Here is an 8,063-nt window from a genome sequence, read left to right on the forward strand (position 1 = left end):
AAAAAAAAAAAAAAAAAAAACAGAAAACAAGTGAAGAATGTGTTTCATGGAAAAAGGAGGGGTAATTGATTCTGTCAACTGTTGCAAATTGGTCAAATAGAGAATGAAAATCAATCGTTCACAGAGAATAGAAGGACAAAATATTTTTACCTAAATACTTATAAAGGCAGTTGCTAGAAAAAATGTTTACTTTTGCAGAGGCCCCATTTTACAGCCTTTTGAGGGGTAATTTGATAATATCTATGAAAACAGCCAGTCGCGCAATCTCAGCTCACTGAAATCTCTGCCTCCCGGGTTCAAGCAAGTCTCCTGCCTCAGCCTCCTGAGTAGCTGGGACTGCAGGCGGTGCCACCACGCCCAGCTAATTTTTGTACTTTTAGTAGAGACAGGGTTTCACCATGTTGGCCAGGATGGTCTCAATCTCTTGAACTCGTGATCTGCCTGCCTTGGCCTCCCAAAGTGCTGGGATTGGTATAGGTGTGAACCACCATGCCTGGCCTGGAAGTTTTAAATTTGTATTTTCTTTGACATTATAATTATACTTCCAGGAATTTTTTTTTTTTTTTTTTTTGACAGGATTTTACTCTGTCGCCCAGGCTAGAGTGCAGTAACACAATCATAGCTCACTGCAACCTTGAACTCCTGGGCTCAAGTGATCTTCCTGAGTAGTTGGGACTATAGACACATGTCACCACCCCTGACGCCAGCCTCCGTAATTGCTGAGGCAGTTCCTTTTTTTGAGATGGGATCTTACTCTCTCACCCAGACTGGAATGCAGTGGTACAATCATGGCTTACTGCAACTTCAAACCTGGGCATAAGTGATGCTCCTGACTCAGCCTTCTGAGTAGCGGGTACCACAGGGACATACCACCATGCCCAGCTAATTTTTAAAATTTTTTTTGTAAATACAAGGTCTCACTTTGTTGTCCAGGATGGTCTTGAGTTGCTGGGCTCAAGCAATCCTTCCACCTCAGCCTCCCAAGGTGCTGGGATTATAGGCATGAGCCACTGTTCCCAGCCAAAAGTTAGAAAATAATTGAATGGCATCTTAAAGTACTGAAAGAAAAAATACTGACAACCCAGAATCTATGCTCAGTGAAATTATCCTTCAGAATTGAAGATGAAATAAACATGATTTCAGAAGAAAAAAAAAGAAAACATTTATTGTCAGAAGAACTACACTATTAAGAAACACACCAGGCAATTTTTCAGGATGAAGGAAAATGATCCTTAGTGGCTACAGAGAACTGTAGGGTAGAATAAGGAGTAAAGAAAGGGTAAATAGAAATTCGTACTGACAGTTAATTTAAAAAATTCTATACAATTTATAATATATGAAAAAGTAAAATATATATCAAAAGTACAAGGGCAAGAAATGGTAGATGGAGTTATGCTATCATAAATATTTTATTTAGGGGGTACCACAAAAGTATTAAAGTAGAATGTAATAGACCGGGCGTGGTGGCTCACACTTGTAATCCGAGTACTTTGGGAGGCTGAGGAGGGCAGATCGCTTGAGGTCAAGAGTTCGAGATCAGCCTGGCTAACATAGTGAAACCCACCTCTACTAAAATTACAAATATTAGCCAGGTATGGTGGCACGCATCTGTAATCCAAGCTACTTGGGATGCTGAAGCACAAGAATAGCTTGCACCTGGGAGGCAGAGGTTGCAGTGAGCCAAGATGGCGCCACTGCACTCCAGCCTGGGCAACAGAGTGAGACTCTCAAAAAAAAAAAAATAAAGAAAAAATAAAAAAGTAGAATGTAATAAATCAAATATGCATTATGTAATCACAAAATCCAGCTTAACGACTAAACAATAAAAGATATTAAAAACTTAATATGGAAGAAAAATGAAATTAAAAACTTTATTAATCCAAGGCCAGACGCAGTGGCTCATGCCTGTATGCCTGTAATCCCAGCACTTTGGGAGGCCGAGCCGGGTGGACCACTTGAGGCCAGGAGTTCCAGACCAGCCTGGCCAACATGATGAAACCCCATCTCTACTAAAAATACCTAGGCAAAGTAGAGCATGCCTGGCCAGGTGCAATGGCTCACGCCTGTAATCCCAGCACTTTGGGAGGCCAAGACAGGCGGATCAGGAGGTCAGGAGATTGAAACCATCCTGGCCAACATGGTGAAACCCCATCTCTACTAAAAATACAAAAATTAACTAGGCATGGTGGCACATACCTGTAATTCCAGCTTCTGGGGAGGCTGAGGCAGGAGAATTGTTTGAACCAGGGAATCAGGTTGCAGTGAGCAGCGATTGCGCTACTGCGTTCCAGCCTGGGCAACAGAGTGAGACTCCCTCTCAAAAAATAAACGAACAAACGAAAACTTTATTAATCCAAATTAAAGTGGTAGAGTAGTAGTAAAGGAACAGAGAATAGATGGGAAAAACAATAAATAACATGATAAACCCGACAATTTCAATAATTACTTTAAAGATAGATGGCATTGTAACTGCCCAGTGGGTTCACGTTGCCCGCTGCCTAGACAGAGACGATTTCTCAAGACAGGGGGATTGCAATAGGGAAAGATAAATTCACACAGAGCTGGCTGTGCGGGAGACCAGAGTTTTATTATTACTCAAATCTGTATCCACAGAGCATTCTGCCTTCAGAGTTTTTAAGGACAACATGGTGGGTGGGAGGAAGCCAGCGAACCATGAGTACTGATTGGTCAGAGATGAAATCATAGGGAATGGAAGCTGTCTTCTTGAGCTGAGTCAATTCCTGGGTGGAGACTACAAGATCAGATAAGCCAGTTTATGGTGGTGCCAGCTGACCCATCAAGTGCAGGGTCTGCAAAATATCTCAAGTACTGATCTTAGGAGCAGTTTAGGGAGGGTCAGAATCTTGTAGCCCCCAGCTGCATGACTCCTAAACCATAATTTCTAATCTTGTGGCTAACGTTAGTCCTACCAAGGCAATCTAATCTCCAGGCAAGAAGGAGGTCTGCTTTGGGAAAGGGCTGTTGTCTTTGTTTTAAACTATAAACTATAAAGTAAGTTTCTCCCAAAGTTAGTTCAGCCTACACCCAGGAATGCACAAGGACAGTTTGGAGGTTAGAAGCAAGATGGAGTCAGTTAAGTTAGATCTCTCACTGTCTCAGGCATAGTTTTGCACAGGCGGTTTCAGTATAGTCATTTCAGTACAAGACAAGATTTTTTAAAAAAGAAAACTAATGCTTAGCATTTTCAAGAAACATACTGTAGGCCGGGCACAGTGGTTCACTCCTGTAATCCCAGCATCTTGGGAGGCTGAGGCGGGCGGATCACAAGGTTGGAGATCAAGACCATCCTGGCTAACACGGTGAAACCCCGTCTCTACTAAAAATACAAAAAAATTAGCCAGGCCTGGTGGCGGGTGCCTGCAGTCCCAGCTACTCAGGAGGCTGAGGCAGGAGAATGGCATGAACCCAGGAGGCGGAGCTTGCAGTGAGTTGTGATTGCACCACTGCACTCCAGCCTGGGCGACAGAGCGAGACTCCGTCTCAAATTAAAAAAAGAAGGAAATATACTGTAGCCAGATGCCACCTATAGTCCCAGATACTTGGGAGGCTGAGGCAGGAGGATAGCTTGGGACCAGTTTGAGACCAGCCTGAGCAACATAGCAAGACCCTGTCTCCAAAATTTAAAAATGTTTAAAAAGAGATATATTTTATATATAACAACACAGAAAGATGTTATTAATTTTTTTTTTTTTTTTTGAGACGGAGTCTGGCTCTGGCTCCCAGGCTGGAGTGCAGAGGCCAGATCTCAGCTCACTGCAAGCTCCGCCTCCCGGGTTTACGCCATTCTCCTGCCTCAGCCTCTGGAGTAGCTGGGACTACAGGCGCCCGCCACCTCGCCCGGCTAGTTTTTTGTATTTTAGTAGAGACGGGGTTTCACCGTGTTAGCCAGGATGGTCTCAATCTCCTCACCTCGTGATCCGCCCGTCTCGGCCTCCCAAAGTGCTGGGATTACAGGCTTGAGCCACCGCGCCCGGCTAAAAATTTTTTTAAATGACATTTGGGTAATGTGAATATTACCCTAAAGAAAGCTGCATCCATGTGGAACTGTTACCGGGAATGGGTCCCAATCTAGACCCCAAGAGAGGGTTCTTGGACCTCATGCAAGAAAGAATTAGGATCAAGTCCATAAAGTGAAAGCAAGTTTATTGGGAAAGTAAAGGAATAAAGAATGGCTACTCCGTAGGTAGAATCACAGTATGGGCTGCTTAACTGAGTATATTTATTTCTTGATTATATTCTAAACAAGGGGTGGATTATTCATCAGTTTTCTGGAAAGGGGCAGGCATTTCTCGGAACTGAGGGTTCCTCCTTTTTTTAGACTGTATAGGATAACTTCTTGATGTTGCCATGGTATTTATAAACTGTCATGGCACTGGTGGGAGAGTCTTTTAGCATGCTAATGCATTATAATTAGTGTATAATAAGCACAGAGGACAACCAGAGGTCACCTTTGTCACTATCTTGGTAGGTTTTGGCTGTCTTCTTTATCAGCAGGGTCTTTGTGACCTGTATCTTGTGCTGACCTCTTATCTCATCCTGTGACTAAGAATGCCTAAGTCCTGGGAATGCAGCCAGTAGTTCTGAGCCTTACTTTACCCAGCCCCTATTCAAGATGGAGTTGCTCTGGTTCTAATGCCTCTGACAGAACCTCCTGATTGTCACAATATTACCAGTGGTGGCAGGCAGCTATTCACACCCAAATTTCACCTTTAAAAGAATGGCTTCAAAATTGACCTCAACCATGGGAAATACTGCAGGACTTAACACAGGATTGTTTTTCTCTTCATTTATCTACCATTTCTTTCTTTCCACCCCCCTCCCCACCCCAGATGGAGTTTCTGTCTTTTTGCCCAGGCTGGAGTGCAATGGCGCAATCTTGGCTCACCGCAACCTCTGCCTCCCGGGTTCAAGTGATTCTCCTGTCTCAACCTCCCGAGTAGCTGGGATTACAGGCATGCGCCACCATGCCAGGCTAATTTTGTATTTTTAGTAGAGACGGTGTTTCTCCATTAGTAGAGACGGTGTTTCTCCATGTTGCAACCTAGGTGACCCACCCACCGTGGCCTCCCAAAGTGCTGGGATTACAGGCATGAGCCACTGCACCCGGCCCATTTCTCTACCATTTCTGATCTCTCTCTAGAAGCACTTGAATAACTGCACAGCTTTCTTCATAAGAAACATATTTTACAGTCGGGCATGGTAGCTTATGCCTGTAATCCCAGCACTTTGGGAGGCCAAGGCGGGTGGATCACCTGAGGTCAGAAGTTTGAGACCAACCTGGCCAAGATGGTGAAACCCCGTCTCCACTAAACATACAAAAAATTAGTCGGGAGTGGTGGCACACACCTGTAATCCCAGCTACTCAGGAGGCTGAGGCAGGAGAATCACTTGAACCCAGGAGGCAGAGGTTGCAGTGACCCGAGATGGCGCCATTGCACTCCAATCTGAGCAACAAGAGCGAAACTTTGTCTCAAAAAACAGAAAAACAAACAAACAAAAAATTATTGTTATTCCTCAGAGTAAGAGCAAAGATCATCCCCTGCAGAAGCTTAGGAACTATGCACAGAACTTTACAGAACAGGGGCAATGCTTTGACTGAAGGCTGACTACTGACCAGAGAATGGAATTCTGAGAGGGTTCAAGGAACAAAAGGAAACTAGGCAGGGAAAGGGAAGGCGCCCATCTGAAGCAAACTTCAGCTGCCGTCAGGATATCTTGTGGTGGTCACATGTTGTAGGCTCTGTTTTTGGAAGGTTTGGGTATTGCGCAGGATTCCATTTGTCTACTTGACTACACTCCTGCCGGAGGTACACTGTTGCCAGAAAAGAGGGTCCCAATCCAGACCCTAAGAGCAGGTTACTGGATCTTGCACAGGAAATAATTCAAGGGGAGTCACACAGCACAGAGAAAAAAGCAAGTTCATACAATGTTACAGAGTAGGTCATCCCCAGAAAGCAGTAGGAACACACCATCCTTGTTAGTGTCTCTATTTATAAGAAACTTACCAGAAGCTATAATTAACTTGGAACACGCAGATATGCTCACTAAAGGTAGGGGCTATTGGTGTTATAGATGACCATTAATCTTTCAGCCTAAGCCTGCTCATTAACAGCATTTTTAATAAAGTGGGCTACACTCTTAGGACATCTGGACATTCTGCAGAATTGGTGGGAGATGTTCTGTATGGCCACAAATATTCTGTAATTATAATTGGTGGTCAGCTTGGGTATGGCTATTTTCAGACCACAAGCATTAACCTTACAGAGGCCTTGTGAGTGCCTAGCTACTCATTTCAAGATGGAGTCACTCTGGTCATGTTTTATCAAACCAGAGGTCTGGTAAGGAGAGGTTCCTCTAACACCATGAGGTCAATGCCACTCAAGTACCTGGCCAGCCAAACTTTGAAAGCAAAGAGTCCCAAATTGAGGATCAAGTTCCTCCAGAAATCATTGCTATGGGTGGCAAAGCAGTAGATTCCCTGAAGCCAATCTTCCACATTGTCTGGAATTTGGGGAGCTTCACTTGCCCGGCTGGCAGTGCCAATGGGGACCCCATTGGAAGCCATAGTAGCACCTTTGGGCTCTGCATAGGACTCGCTCAATGCACCATATTGGCATCGTTGGCTGTTTTTGTTATTTTAAGTTGAAATTTGAAGATTGGTTGAGTTGGTTTCATTATATGGTTGCCTACTGATATCTTACACAGAGTACATCTGGTTGAAAGAGAAAAGGCAGAGAGAAAAGCAGACTTTTCGGAGAAGTTGTTCTCAGGCACTAACAGATTCATCCCTTATAGGCATATGAATGGACAATAAGATTTCTTGGATATTTTCATGGCGAAGGTGAGGAGAAATTTTATTGCTTTTGAAGAGACATGATTTTATTACCTTGGGTTATTCCAGGAGATAATTGATAAGTGTTGAGTAGTTTGTTGGTCTTCTTCTTAAAGGAGGATCAAGGGAAGCAGTACAGCATGGCGGACTAGAAGCATTTCTGTTTTTGTTTTGTTTTGTTTTGTTTTGTTTGAGATGAAGTCTTGCTCTGTCGCTGAGGCTGGAATGCAGTGGAGTAATCTGTGCTCACTGCAACCTCCGCCTCCCGGGTTTAAGTGATTCTCTTCCCTCAGCCTCCCAAGTATCTGGGATTACAGGCATGTGCCACCACTCGCAGCTAATTTTTAAATTTCTACTAGAGATGGGGTTTCACCACGTTGGCCTGGCTAGTCTCAAACTCCTGACCTCATCCCAAAGTACTGGGATTACAGGTGTGAGCCACCACACCTGGCTGAAGGCTCTTCAGTATCATCTCTGTGATACCTAAATTGTTTAGTGGGTTATCTACATGGGCCACTGACATCTAGAATTAGGGTATAAGCTGGGTTTAGAAGAAGGGAATGAGGCTGGTCTCCAACAGACAGTGATTCATATGATTAGCAGAAAGTGTTACTGAAGTCTGGGAGAGGAGGATGGGAGACAGATTATTGTCAAGGAGATAGTAAAAGTTTATTTTGAAATCCTCAGACGATGCGAGGCTCAGTGGCTCACACCTGTAATCCCAGCACTTTGGGAGGCCGAGGTGGGTGGATCACCTGAGATCAGGAGTTCAGACCAGCCTGACCAACATGGAGAAACCCGGTCTCTACTAAAAATACAAAATTAGCCAGGCACGTGGTGCATGCCTGTAATCCCAGCTATTTGGGAGGCTGAGGCAGGAGAATCGCTTGAATCTGGGAGGCGGAGGTTGCGGTGAGCCGAGATGGTGCCACACTCCAGCCTGGGCAACAAGAGTGAAACTCCATCTCAAAAAAAAAAAAAGAAACAAAAACAAATCCTTAGCCTATAAATTTGTTATATAATCTGCATGTAAAACAAGGTCCTATATGACCTAAATAAGGCCGGGCGCGGTGGCTCAAGCCTGTAATCCCAGCACTTTGGGAGGCCGAGACGGGCGGATCACGAGGTCAGGAGATCGAGACCATCCTGGCTAACATGGTGAAACCCCGTCTCTACTAAAAAATACAAAAAACTAGCCGGGCGAGGTGGC

The 8,063-nt window shown here is 44.4% G+C and overlaps 1 long non-coding RNA gene across 3 annotated transcripts in view; it reads left to right on the plus strand.

The window, feature by feature from the left end:
- The window catches only part of LOC108542417 (uncharacterized), a 16,132-nt gene that overhangs the window by 4,155 nt on the left and 3,914 nt on the right, over positions 1–8,063 (plus strand). For 2 of the 3 annotated variants that reach the window (XR_001889271.1, XR_001889272.1), the window contains exon 2: positions 6,727–6,862. This is a non-coding gene — a long non-coding RNA (uncharacterized LOC108542417). Of the gene's footprint in view, positions 1–5,499; positions 6,863–8,063 lie in introns of those variants that run through there. The other variant, XR_001889273.1, reaches the window with a different exon arrangement.

This window comes from Rhinopithecus bieti, unplaced genomic scaffold, assembly GCF_001698545.2.
Source record: "Rhinopithecus bieti isolate Rb0 unplaced genomic scaffold, ASM169854v2 scaffold_20892, whole genome shotgun sequence".
Taxonomy (NCBI): Eukaryota; Metazoa; Chordata; class Mammalia; order Primates; family Cercopithecidae; genus Rhinopithecus; species Rhinopithecus bieti.